Genomic DNA, 13,936 nt, shown 5'->3' with positions numbered 1-13,936 from the left:
AGATAAAAGAATGCCACACATGTGTATGCACATAAATCTTATGTCTGCCTATTTAGAATTCTGTGGTCGGAAACATATGGCGTTCCTGACATAAATTTCCTTACGCGGGAGCAGTTGCTGATGTAGTGGAGAGGGAGAAAGAGGAAGAAAGAGAAAGAACAATGTAAAAAGTCTTCACTGAAAGGAAAACATGCTTTTGATATTACATTTCTGTATGTCTACAAAACAAATTTATATGGTTATATTTGTAAAGACATCTATTAGTTATCTGTTTATTATTTCACCATGGAAATTATATTTTCACCATGGAAATTAAGTATTTTTTAAGCATGTTTATACTAGGTACCAAAGAGTATTCTACGTGGTTTCAAATAATAATTAATTTAATCATTCCAACAGCCCTCTGCGGCAGGTCTGGTTAGTGTCTGTATTTCAAAGATAAGGAAACTGAGGCACAGAAGAGGTTATCACAGTTACAGAGTTGGTAAGCAGCAAGTCAGGGATTTGAGTGCAGGCATTCTGGGTTCAGAGTCTATGCACTTAACTACTACATTATGCCCCTTCTCGTTTTAATAAAAAGTAAACCAGCCATCTCCACTCTCCACTGCTTAACTCTATCTCGTATCTTGCCATTGCACTTGGAAGCCAGTTCTAATTGCTCTGGTGGTCTTTAAGGCCCGTGACGTCCGGCCTCTGCCAAGCTCTCTAGGCACCCGGCCTCACTGGCCTCTGTTTCTTTTTTGATTGGCCTGTTCTGCACTTGTTCCCTTGCCTTTTTCTCGGGACACTTTATAACTGGCTCTGTCACATCCTTCAGATCTCAGTGTAATGCCCCTTCCTTGAGGGGGCTTCCCTAACCACCTAAGTGAGTCTCCTTACACCTCTCCTTTCTTTCTCTTTTTTTCTTTTTCTTTTGAGATGGAGTCTCATTCTGTCACCCAGGCTGGAGTGCAGTGGCACGATCTCAGCTCACTGCAAACTCCACCTCCTGGGCTTAAGGGATCCTTAAGCCTTAGCCTCCTGAGTAGCAGGGATGACAGGCATGCACCACCACGCCCAGCTTTTTAAAAAAAAATTTGTAGAGATGGGGTTTTGCCATGTTGCTTAGACTGGTCTCAAACTCCTGAACTCAAGTGACCTGCCCACCTCAGCCTCCCAAAGTGTTGGGATGACAGGCGTGAACCACCACACCCGGCCTCCCCTATACCTATCATAACAAACCCTTTGTCTTCTTCATAGTACTGAATGCAGCCTGTACTTATTTGTGTCATTTGCTTACTGTGTATCTATCTCCTCTGTACAGTATAAGACTCAGGGGCCAGGGTCTTTTTAAGTGTTGGCCTCCACTGTATCCCCAGCACTTGCCATAGTGCTTGGTTAATAATGGGTACAGAAGAAATTTTTTTTTTAATAAATAAATAAATGAATGAAAGGCAATACTGAAAGGTGAGGAAGGCTTTGGTTCTAAAATCAGACAGACCAGAGTTTGACTCAATCCTCTGAGCTTGGCAGACTTGTGAAACCTCTTGAAACATGTATTGTCATCTGTGAAAGCGAGATAATAATAGTATCTACCTCAAAGAGTTGTTGTGAGGATTAAGTGAGATAAATTATCTACCATGCACATAGTAACCCCTAATGAATCATAGCTACTATTATTACAGCCATCAGTATCATCATTCTCAGGCTGCTTCACAGGCCGTTGTCCAGCCTGTGAGGTGACAGACCTTGGATCAGATCCTATCACTTTTCCAATCAGCTCAGGCTCGGCGGGTAGGACTTGTGGAATCACTCCTAGCTGAGCCTGTGTGTGGAGCAGGCACGTGATTGTCATGCCCGTAATAGTGTTGAGAGCCAGGAACATTTTCTAGAGAGCCACTTTCTCCTCCTCCCTTGCTTTTCCTAGCCTTCTTTCAGTTCCCTTCCCTTTCTTGGTATGGCTTTGAATACTGCCTGAATTAAGCCAGTCCTCTGCTTAGCTACCTTTCTGCCATTGGAAAGCATCTTTGGGAGTGTAAGGGATTCTGTTCCTTCAGTTGATAGAGTATGCTTCGCAGAGACAAGTATTTGAGGTTGTGTTAAGATAGGTTAACCAGACTTTGAAGGAAACACTCAGTGGCTTAATCATAGCACAGAGATGATAACCTCATGGTTTTCTCTTCTTCCTGGGTCTCAGGAAGCGATGGCTACTCCACCCTTCCCAGCGGTTGCTGGCAGAAAACATTGGTGTCGATTAGCATATAGGGTATATACAGAGAGACAGATGGAAAAGAAAACGCAAATAGGAGCTAAGATATTTTCACAGTGGAAAACAATTGGAAACTGGAAAATAAGAGACGATGGCCTCAAGAGGTCTTGAATGCTTTATGTTTATTCCAGGTGAGGGGCAGAAGCTATTGCTTCTCTCAAAATGAGCCAGAGAAGACTTCCTGGCAAAGTACCGAATTATCCAGTTGGCCATGGGTGCCAACTCCTAGAGACTTCCTGCTTCCCGCTTTTTTGAACTCATTTGTAGTATTCTGAGCATATTGCTTTGTATATGTGATGCTGTCCTCTCTTCCAGGAATGGTTTTTCTATTCTGTGTTCCCTTAACGGCCTCACGAACTCCTGTAACTTTTCTATAACTAATCTCAGTACCTAGCACAGTGCCTGACACATTATAGTCATTTCCTAAATGTTTGCTGAGTGAATGATGGGTATCCAGAAAGGAAAAAAGTTAAATGTTGGGTGCATACAAATCTTTGGAATTAACTATCCCAAAAGATGCTAGGTGTGTTGGCTCACACCTGTAATCCCAGCACTTTGGGAAGCTGTGGTGGGAGGACTGCTTGAGGCCAGGACTTCCAGACCAGCTTGGTCAGCAACTAGACCTTGTCTTTACAAACAATAAAATAATTAGCTGGGCTTGGAGGCACGCACCTGTAATCCCAGATACTCGGGGGACTGAAAAAGGAAGGATTACTTGAGCCTAAGAGTTTGAGGCTGCAGTGAACTATGATTGACAGTGCCACAGCACTCTAGCCTGTGCAACAGAGAAGACTCTATCTCTTAAAAAAATTATCCCAGAAGATCATATAAGTTAACTAAGGAAATATGTCAAAAGAAAGGCTAGACACAGTCTTGGGGGATAGTGGCATCCTGGGTGACAGAGGAGAGCTTGAGCTGGCAGGGGTTTGAGGGGATAGGAAACTGGAGGTTGTGTCCTGCACAGAGACTCCGGTAGAGGGAAAGTTAACAGGCTCTGATATCCGGCACTGCTTTTACTAGCTGCGAAGTTAAGCTGTACTCATCATTCAGTGGTGGCTGAAAGTGGCACCTGAAAAAGCTCTTGGGCTTGCCTCAGTGGGACATCTTTAAAAGGAACGCCAATTGTTCTCTTTTCTGAGACGGTTTCAGTGAAGTCAAGGTTGAACGGAAGGACACATACTGACCACTAAATCTCTTTCAACCCTTTGTTGTTATCTGATGGTAGGATTTAAAATTTACATGTACTGAATATTCATATATGCAATCAGTCTTAGATTATCCCAGGGCAGAATACATATATTGATTGGGTTAGTGGCCCATCACAATCATTTTTGATTTCAAGCTCTTGTTAAGATAATTACACACTCTGTTAATTAATTCTTTTGTTGAAATTATTACTGTCAGTGATTATTCTGACATGGAGTTAATGCAAGGATGCTTTTCTCTTGCAAAGCAGTGTTTCCCCTCTCCTTTCCACTGATTGGCATTTCAAGAAGAAAGAAGGCAAACAACACCTTCATGTATTAGTCTGAAGAGAATGCTGTTTAGGAGAAGCACATGGCACAGTGGAAAGGAGACAGACTAGGTGTCTGTCATTCATTTAACAGTTATTGAGCTCAATAATATTAGCAATAATAACTATTGAGTTCAATAACTCAATAAGTACAGTAAGTATGGGCTAGGTGCCTTGGGTTCAACTCCGAGCTCAGTCACTTACTAGCTATGTGATATAGGGTGACTGACCATCCCAGTTTGCTCAGGACTGTCCTGGTTTTACCAATGAAAGTCCTGCGGTCTGGGAACCCCCTCAACCCTGGACAAACTGGGACAGTTGACTGCCCCAGTAAGTCACTTGCACTTATCTATGAAATAGGAAAATTTCTTATTTTTTGTATCATGAGTTTGGTGTCAGAGGGTCAAATGAAATAATGTGAAAGAACTTTGTAAATTATAAACTGCTCTATAGACATAAAATACATATCGTTTGTCTTGTTTTCTTGTCTCAGGTACATGTAGCAAAAAGCTTGGCCATAGAACTGAATTTGACACTAGGGCTAAGGCAGGTACTGAGGGATGGGAGACCCCTGGAATCATCAGGCTCTGGGCAAGTTTCCATCTGACTGCAAAGTTTGGTGCCTGAGGGGACAGCATATGGCATCAGAATCCAGCAGGCAAATTGAAAAGAGATACAAACAAGCTGGCAGTGGGCTTCTGGTGTGTTCTCAAGCACAATTGTCTGCAAGTAGGCACCAGGGCAACAGCCATAGGCCTGATAACTTAGGAATCTCTTTGGGAGGGGATTGGCAAGAGCAACCCAGGTGCTCTAGCAGAGGGAGCATTGGGACGATACCTGTAACAACATCAACAGGACCAAAACAGGTACCAAGACAGAGCCCTGTTATCAGACCAAGACCCAAGGCTGAGGATAGGTCTTTAGTCAAGATGACTCAAGGCTGGGCCCCAGAATGTGAGGCTGAGGCTGGAGGTAGGAAGAAGTGTCTGCGAGAGGAAGATGGGGTAAGAAAAGTGTATTTTACAACTCGACTGCAGACAGATCTATCTTTTCACAGTTTGATGTTTTAGAAGAGCTGATTACACACTCTCAACTTTGTATCACTTTTTGAAAACTGTCTTCTCATTACTTTTCTGTTTATTTTAAAAATGATATTCAGCACATTTTTTTTTCAAAGAATTCTTACCATGTGCCACATCTGGGGAACAGCAAACAAACACCTGCCACATGCTAGGTCACGAGCTCACATCGCTGTGAAGCAGGTATTATTTCTCCCATTTTATACACAGGGAAATAAGGTTCAGAGAAGTCAGCTAACTAACATAAGTTTACACAGTCAGTCATGAAGCTGGGATTTGAACTCACTTCTGACTTATGCAAAAACCCACAGTAATTCCATTCTGGGATCCAGCTTCTCAGCTGGAGTCCTCAAAGAATGAGTGAGATAATGCATCACTCATTCAGGTTATCACCCTGACCACACTTGGGTTACCTGTTTTTCTTATAAGCATGTATTGGCTCCCTCATTTACCGAACCCACCATGATTATAAACTTCTCATTTTGATCCAAATCATCATCAATCCAGAAAGTCCTTGGAGTCAGTGCCACTTGCAGTGCTGGTCTGCAGACTGTTTGTTACATGCTCACGAAGATAAGGGACTTGGGCCAGAATGTAAATCAAATACTTCACTAAGCACACCGTTAGGTAGGGCTGACTTTTTTTTCCCCCTAAAGTAAGACTTTTTATGATGAAGCAGTAAGTGCCTCGACTTTACATTCTGGCACAAGTTCTTCATCTCATAACAGATCAGGAAAAACAGTTGGAGGACAGACATTGGTCCAGAAGTTGGCATTTGCCCAAGGACAACACTTTGAGTAACGCTGCTGAAGTTAACATCCCGTCTCCTTCCTACCCCTTGCTGCCGTCATCTGTGGATCATTGCACCAGCCTCTCAGATGGTCTCTCTGCTTCCAGTATTTCTCCTCTAATGCATTCTCCACTCCGTTGCCAGAGAAATCTTTCTAACATGCAAACTTGTTTGTGACACTTGCCTACTTAAAATCCTTCAATGGCCCCCACTTTCTCCTAAAGTCCAAACTCCTTCACAGGGGGCCTGGCTCTGCTGACCCTCGCCAACTTTATTTCCCTCTAGGTTCCAGTTTTGCTGAGTCCTGAGTAGTTGCATATGCGAGCCACGTTCTCACATCACGACTTTGTATGTGCTGTTCTGCAGTTCCTGTTGCTCTCTGGCCCTCTTCTCTCCCTCCTCGACCCGTCTCACACACAGACATTCTCTTGGCCTGGCTAATCTCTACTGATCCTTTAAACAAGGAACTTCCAAGGGATATTAGAATAGAGGTGGGATTTGGAAGATTTTATTGTTTCAAATTTAGAAGTTGAATAGGTGGAGACGAGCAGGGAAGACCGTGCAGTAGGGATTAGGGAGCAGAATTACGGAGATCCTTTAGAAGGCTGTTGCCACACCTGTGGTGAAAATTGCCTGGGAATGAGGCAAGGAAAATAAGGATGTGGTATGGAGAAAAACGTCCCCCCAAAGCAGTATTGGTGGCCCGAGGCAATCAATCACAGGTGGAGTGATTGATTCTGAGCAAAGAGTTAATGCAACATGGTAAACAGAGACAGTTCCTGCTGACAGACTCTTCTGGGGTGCTTTGGCAGTGGTCAAAGGCCTTGGTAGACTTGGAAGAAGGACTTCCCACTTTGGCCGCTGCAGTACTCCTGTCTCTGAAGGGGCTTGAAAGCACTGCTATTAAGCAAGGAATGGCTACTGCTAGCCTGGGAAAATGGTGGTGGGCTTGGCAAGTTGCGGGAGGCAGTTAAATCGTATCCATCCCCTCCTCCCACACACTGAGTTTGGAGGTTGTGGACGCCAAGGATGTCAGCTTTAAAAACATTTGACAGCCCCGGGGAGAGTCTCTGGTTCTTCCTTATCCATGACAGGCAAGGCAGACCACAGGTCACAGTTTCTCCCTGGCCTGTGTTAGCCTCTGATAAGCAAAACCTTCAGTGGGAAGAGATTGTTCTACTTTTTTACTTACTCAGATATAGTGAAATGTGTGCCTTTTTCCTACTTCTGGGAAGCTACGATTTATTAGAATCTGCAAATTGCTTCCTTCAAGTAAACATTATATAAAAGGGTCCTGGTTTCCTAGTGGGAGTTTAGTTTGGAGGCTAGTTCTACAAAGAGATAAATAGGGGTTTGTCCATTTTGTGTTCTCCGAATGCTCTATAAAGATTAACTCATTAATCCTCAGTCTCCTTGTGAGGATTGTTATCCCTCTTTTTCAGCCGTGGGATCGGGACGAAGTGCTGCACAGAGGGGCCTTGCCCAAGGCTACGCAGCTGGTGGATGGGGAAATCAGGCGCTTGCCGGTGCCTCGCAGGCAGCTTTCCCTCTGAGGGAAGGTGGTGCCTCGGGCCTCTGAGGAGGTAGCTGGGATACCCTGAAATGAGCTGCTGAAAGCCCGAAGCTCCAGAAAGACAAAAAACAAGCAATACACAGTGATGTGGGTGTCACTCGCTGAGGATGTGCGATAACACACACAGTGCCCGGGTTGAAGTGAAATGAATAATGTCAATAACATTGCGAGGGAATACTTCAGTGCCTGAAATGTAAAGTGCATGAATGGTTGCCAAGATTTGTCATATTTTAATGCTATTGCCTTATGTTTGTACGGTGCTTTCCAGTTTTGAAAGTGCTTTCACATGTTTAATCATTTGCTCACAATAATTCTTCAAAGCAAGTAGGTAGATATGGGCGGAATGACATCTCCCCCTTCCCAAATTCATGTGTTGAAACTCTAAGCCCCAGTACTTCAGAATGTGACCGTATTGGTGTGTCTGGAATTGGTTGGTTCCTTTCAGTGGGTTCTTGGTCTCACTGACTTCAAGAATTAAGCTGCGGATGCTCACAGTATTGAAGTTCTTAAAGATGATGTGTCCTGAGTTTGTTCCTTCAGATGTGTCCAGAGTTTTTTCCTTCTGGTGGGTTCGTGGTCTCGCTGACTTCAGGAGTGAAACCGTTCGCAGTGAGAGTTACAGCTCTCAAAAGTGGCGTGTCCAGAGTTGTTCATTCCTCCTGATGGGTTCGTGGTCTCACTGGCTTCAGGAGTGAAACTGCAGATCTTTGCCCTGAGTGTTACAGCTCATAAAGGTGGCGCCCCTGGAGTTGTTCGTTTCTCCAGGTGGGTTCGTGGCCTCGCTGGCTTCAGGAGTGAAGCTGCAGACCTTCACAGTGAGTGTTGCAGCTCATAAAGGCACTGGGGACCCAAAGAGTGAGCAGCAGCAAGATTTATTGCAAAGAGCCCCAAAGAACAAAGCTTCCACCACCTGGAAGGGGATCCCAGTGGGTTGCCTTGCTGCCTCAGGCTGCCAGCATTTATTCCCTTATTTGGCCCCACCCACATCCTGCTAATTGGTCTATTTTACAGAGAGCTGATTGGTCCATTTTACAGAGTGCTGATTGGTCCGTTTTTATAGAGTGCTGATTGGTGCATTTACAAATCTTTAGACACAGAGCGCTGATTGGTGCGTTTTTACAGAGTGCTGATTGGTGTGTTTACAAACCTTTAGCTAGACAGGGAGCACTGATTCGTGTATTTACAGTAGTTTAGCTAGACAGAAAAGTTCTCTAAGTCCCCACCCCACCCAGAAGCCCAGTCTGCTTCACCTCTCATTGGGATACAGGGCATTTAAAGACATGAATAAACTAAAATGAGGCCTGTAGGGTGGCCCTAATTCAATCTGACTGGTCCTTAGAAGAAGAGGAAATGAGAACACACAGATAGACAGCAGGGGTGCCAACATACAGAGGAAAGGCCATGTGAGGACACAACAAAGAGGTGGCCATCTCCAAACCAAGGAGAGAGGAGAAACCAAACCTGCTGACACCTTGATCTTGGACTTCCAGCTTCCAGAGTTGTAAGAAATAAATTTCTGTTGTTTAAACCACTCAGTCTGTGGTCTTTTGTTATGGCAGCCCTAGCAAACTAATATAATAGACCATTTTGGAACACCTTCAAACATGTTATAAATACTCATTTCTAACTAGAAAATATTAGTCACATAACAATTAGTTACATAATTTCCATATTGTCTCAGTAATAATAATATTAAAGATGACTCACACCTACTGAGCCTTCACCATGTGCCAGACACCATGTAAATGTCCTACTTCATTTAATCCTCATAAAATGCCTCTAAATAAACTAATGGGGAAGAAGAAATAGCTCTTCCTTACAGTAGAATTTCAATTAATACATGTAGAAGGAATCAGAAAAATAGGAGATTAATATTTGGCAAATGCCATAGTAGTAATTGCTGTAGGCAAGTCCCGTGGAAGGATACTATAATTACTTGGTGACAGTATGAGAAATAGGATGTTTGTATAGTCTCAAAGTATCTCCCTAAAAGATATTTACTAATTACAAAGGGAAAAAATAGCAAGCTTAACAGTGGAGAAACCCAACATACACCACTTTAACCAAGTGTTCAAGAATAATGTCATCAATAATAGGACATACCAAGATCATGTACCTCCAGATATGATGCACTGAGAAGGGCACAATATCCTATTTGTGCTTTTCTTGCCAAAAATGCCTAACTTCAGTCTACTCATGAGTAAACCTGAGGGACATTTTGAAAATAACTGGCCTGGATTTTCCAAAACTATCACTAATTGAAGAAGATGAAGAAGATATAATAGTTAAATGCAATATGGGATCCTGGATTGGATCCAAAAAAAGAAAACTGTGGGAAAACTGGTGAAATTCAAACAAGGTCTGTAGATTCAGTTAATATTGTTGTTGATATGTCAATTTCCTGGTTTTGATAATTGCACTACATTTATGTAAGATATTAATATTTGAACGAGCTGGGTGAAGTATATACAGAAACTATAATTTTTGCAACTTTACTATAAGTCTAAAGTTATTTCAAAGTAGAATTTCTTTAAAAAAACCTTCCTGTTCTAATGAGTGTACAGTTTCAGTTATGCAAGATGAATAAGTTCTAGAGATCTGCTGTGCAACATTAATGTATTGTGCACTTATAAATTTGTCAAGAGGGCAGATCTCATGGTTAGTGCTTTTACCACAGTAAAAACCAAACAAATAAAAATCCCTTTTAACTAGGTGCTATTTCTGTTTTTTCAAGTAAGTTGACTTACTTAGGGTGAGCCAGCTTGTTAAGGGCAGAGCAATACTAGGTACTCAGGCTGTCTGACTCTAGAGCTTATCTTGTACCCTACGATATATCCCCTTAGTACTTTTAGGAGACAATAGAATTGTTAGCTTAGTTTTAATTTTTCGTAGACTTGTATTCCTTTAGTGCTATGTTACAAAACGCTTTTTCTAAACTATCCTGCCTCCCTTTAGTCCATGTGAAGGAGATGCTGGCAGAGTTGTTGAGTCAGAATAAATACAAGCATGAGTAGGACACTGTACTGGAAACCACTGCACACACAAAGAAGTAGCCAACTTCTCTGCTCCCCTCAGGAACTTAGAAAGAGCTCAGACAAAAAACAACGAATAATACAGAGCAGAAAATAAGCACCAACAAAGTAGTAGAGGCTCTGTGTGCCATGGGAAGTTAAAGGAGAGAGGCCTGGCATAAACTTCCTGGTGGAAGGAGGAGGTGACATTTGACCTGAGCCTTCAGGAATGAGAAAGATTGCCAAAAAAAAAAAAAAAAAAAAAAAAAAAGAAAAGAAAAGAAAAGAAAAGAAAAAGAAAACCATGGGGAAGAACCCTGTAGATAGACAGAGAAATTGCAACTATAATAGGTCTGTTGCCTTGCCACCTGTTGCCCCATTTGTGCAGCAAGTCGATAGACGGAGACATGGGGTTGCAGCAGAGAAAGAGGTTTAATAACAGTACCACCAAATGAAGAGATAGGAGGGAACCTCAAATCCACCTCCTAAAGGAATTTGTGGCTAGGGGTTATAGAGGTTTGGGAGTGGGCTGAAGTTTGGAGATCATTGATTGATCAAAGAGTGGAGGGTGAAGTCAGGGCAAGGAGATAAGGTATATTTTCGTGCCGATTCCATTCCTCAGTGGGGGTCTTCAAACTGGTTAGCGTCAGCTATTTTGCTGGAATTTGGGATCTGAAAAACATCTTAAACAGTTCCTAAACAAAAGCCTTATGATTCTAATGTCAGAGATCCCATCTAAAGGAGCAGTGGAGATGCAAATCAATTCTTAAAGTCTTATGATTTTAATGTCATAAATACTATCTAGGCTGGGCTAAGAGACTGAGGCAGGAGGATCGTCTGAGCCCAGAAGCTTGAGACCAGCCTGGGCAACACAGCAAGACCTTAACTCTACAATTAAAAAAAAAAAAATTAGTCGACCTTGGTGGCATGCACCTGTAGTCCCAGTTACCCTGGAGGCTAAGGTTGGAGGGATCACTTGAGCCCAGGATGTCAAGGCTGCAGCAAGCTGCGATTGTGTCACTGCATTCCAGTCTGGGTGACAGAGTGAGACCTTGTCTCAAAAAAATAAATTAATATATTAATAATAATGATAAATCCTATCTATAAGAACTATGGGGATGCCAATGATCAATATTTAGTGCTACGTTATTTTCAGCAACAAGAAAGTAGATCAATTGCAGTCTGATTAATATTTAATTACATCTATATATCTGTCCAGAACCCAGCATGCAATTCTTGTCGACCCTGTGAGGACAGTTCCAAAATGACTTGGGGAAAAATAAATGGAGGGCCGAGTACGGTGGCTCATGCCTGCAATCCTAGCACTTTGGGAGGCCGAGGTAGGCAGATCATCTGAGGTCAGGAGTTCGAGACCAGCCTAGCCAAAATGGCGAAACCCCGTCCCTACTAAAAATACAAAAATTAGCTGGGCATGGCAGCGGGCGCCATAATCCCAGCTACTCAGGAGGCTGAGGCAGAAGAATCACTTGAACCCAGAAGGCGAAGTTTGCAGTGAGCATGCGCCTGTAGTCGCAGGTACACAGTAGGCTGATGGAGGAGAATCTCTTGAAACCCGGGGGCAGAGGTTGCAGTGAGCCAAGATCGTGCCACTGCACTCCAGCCTGGGTGACAGAGCGAGACTCTGTCTCCAAAATAGATAAATAAATAAATAAATGGAGGTGGAAAAGCCCAAGGGACTTGACCAGACCAGCTAGACTGCAATGCATAGTCATTGTGTATTTCAGAAAAAGATATTCTAGCAGGGATCTCAATCTCAGATGCCTTCCAGGGCCAAACACATGTGTGGGGCATAGAATAAGATATTAAAGAATGATGAGAGTTCTGGAAAATTAGAGAGGGCTTGCCAAAAAGCATTTTAGATTAAAACAAAACAACAAAACCAAACACTACCCTAGACAAACACATTGCTGACCAGATTCTGCCCAAAGGCTGATTTCAGCCTACTTGTGACATAAACTAAAACATTCTCGGCTGTTACAATACTGGCATAGCTTATCAAGCGAATGAATTATTTGGAGCTTTGTACTAAGGCTGTGTAGTCAGATATGTGATGTTAATTCATTGTTTCACTTTCTAAGGGTTCTAGGCCTGCAGCCTTATTGTTGTTAGGAAATTACTGCCACCTAGTGGTCATTGGGGCTGTGCCAGCACCAAAGAAATCTATGTGGAGCTTTCATCTTCCAAATGTTTGTCTTGTGACGCATGCCACAAACATTCAAATAAGCTACATAAACCTTTTTATACTGCAGTGGTTAATAGCTCACAAGTGGTGAGGGCTGTTGTTGTATAATTAATGTTGTGACTGGGAGGCTTGTGCTTACTTAGTTGGTGTCTGTTCCGTACATTTTCTTCTGCCACTGTTGTGTGTTTGTACTAATGCTATCTCTTTGGCATAGGTATAGAAGTTCATTAAGTATCTGAGAGCCTGTGTTGAAAGGATTAAATGTTTGAGGGGGCATAGAAAAAAAAAACCACTGGAGAAAGAATCAGATTTTGATATATATGTTAGCTGTGTGACTTTGAACAAATCACCGGGCCTCTCTATAACAGCTCTGGCTGCTCAAAAATGTGGGGTTGGACCAGACGTAGTGGCTTACCCCTGTAATCCCAGCACTTTGGGAGGCCAAGGAGGGAGGATTACTTGAGTCCAGGAGTTCGAGACCAGGCTGGGCAATATAGTGAGACCTGTCGTTACAAAAAATAAGAAAACAAAAATGTGGGAGTGAAATGGTTTAGCAGTTTTCCACCAAACCCCATGCGGGGCAGGCGTCTTCTGAGGAACACCGTGGGTTTAGAAGTCTTCATGGATCTTTGGGTGTGAGGGCTTGGGATGAAGGGGGAAGGTTGAAAAGGAAGCTCCAGACTGCTTCAACCAGAGCAGGCTTTATAAAAAGTGAATTCAAAAAAATTTGGTTTTGAATAGGTAATCCATGTATGTGATTCAAAATTCAAGAGGTAGAAAAGAGCACATAGCAAGAAGTCTCCTCACTAATCTGTCCCAATGTAGAGGAGACCAATGTCACAATCTATTCTCTATATTTTTAGAGATATCCGGACCCCATATTGCCCAACCCCTTTCTTTTATTAACACAAATAATAACATCATACACACTGTTCTATAGTGCTTCTTTTTATCTATTTATGTATTGCAGTTTCATATAACATTTCACTTATACTTCAGTATACTCAGACATAGATGTATAAAATTTGACTAGATACTCTATAAATGTCTTTTGTAAGGGCATTGACTCTTTTTTATTTTTATTCTTTTAAATGTTTTTAGAGACAAGGTCTCACTTTGTCACCCACGCTGTAGTGCAGTGGTGCGATCATAGCTCACTGCAGCCTTGACCTCCTGGGCTCAAGTGATCCTCCTGCCTCCAGAGTTGCTGGGATTACAGGCGTGAGGCACCATGCTTGACGGCATTGACTCTTACACTCACATTTTTAATCTAATGTAAAATAAATGATCCATAGATTTGTAGCTATGCAGAGATAAAAACCATTTGTCTTGGCGTCAGACCCCTGAGAGACAGGCAGAGAGTGAGCTCTAGGAGAAGGCCTCTTCCAATATTTTCAGCTACAAGGCTTGTTTGGCTGCTGTTAACCATAATCCATAATCATGATCCACAGTAATCAAAGCATGGGGGTGCACAACAGCACGGAAACTGCTCCGTAGGCTGAGAAGGATGGCTCACAAC

At 42.7% G+C, this 13,936-nt stretch overlaps 1 long non-coding RNA gene across 1 annotated transcript in view; it reads left to right on the top strand.

Annotated features, from left to right (window-relative positions):
• LOC141407579 (uncharacterized) overlaps window positions 1-7,585 on the top strand; it is a 33,635-nt gene extending 26,050 nt beyond the window's left edge. The window contains exon 3 of the long non-coding RNA XR_012417185.1: window positions 7,073-7,585. This is a non-coding gene — a long non-coding RNA (uncharacterized lncRNA). The remainder of the gene's footprint in view (window positions 1-7,072) is intronic.
• The last annotated feature ends 6,351 nt before the right edge of the window (window positions 7,586-13,936 follow it).

Source organism: Macaca fascicularis, chromosome 1 (genome assembly GCF_037993035.2).
Source record: "Macaca fascicularis isolate 582-1 chromosome 1, T2T-MFA8v1.1".
Classification (NCBI taxonomy): Eukaryota; Metazoa; Chordata; class Mammalia; order Primates; family Cercopithecidae; genus Macaca; species Macaca fascicularis.
The sequence above is the reverse complement of the archived record's forward strand: the minus strand, read 5'-3'. Positions and strand labels throughout refer to the sequence as shown.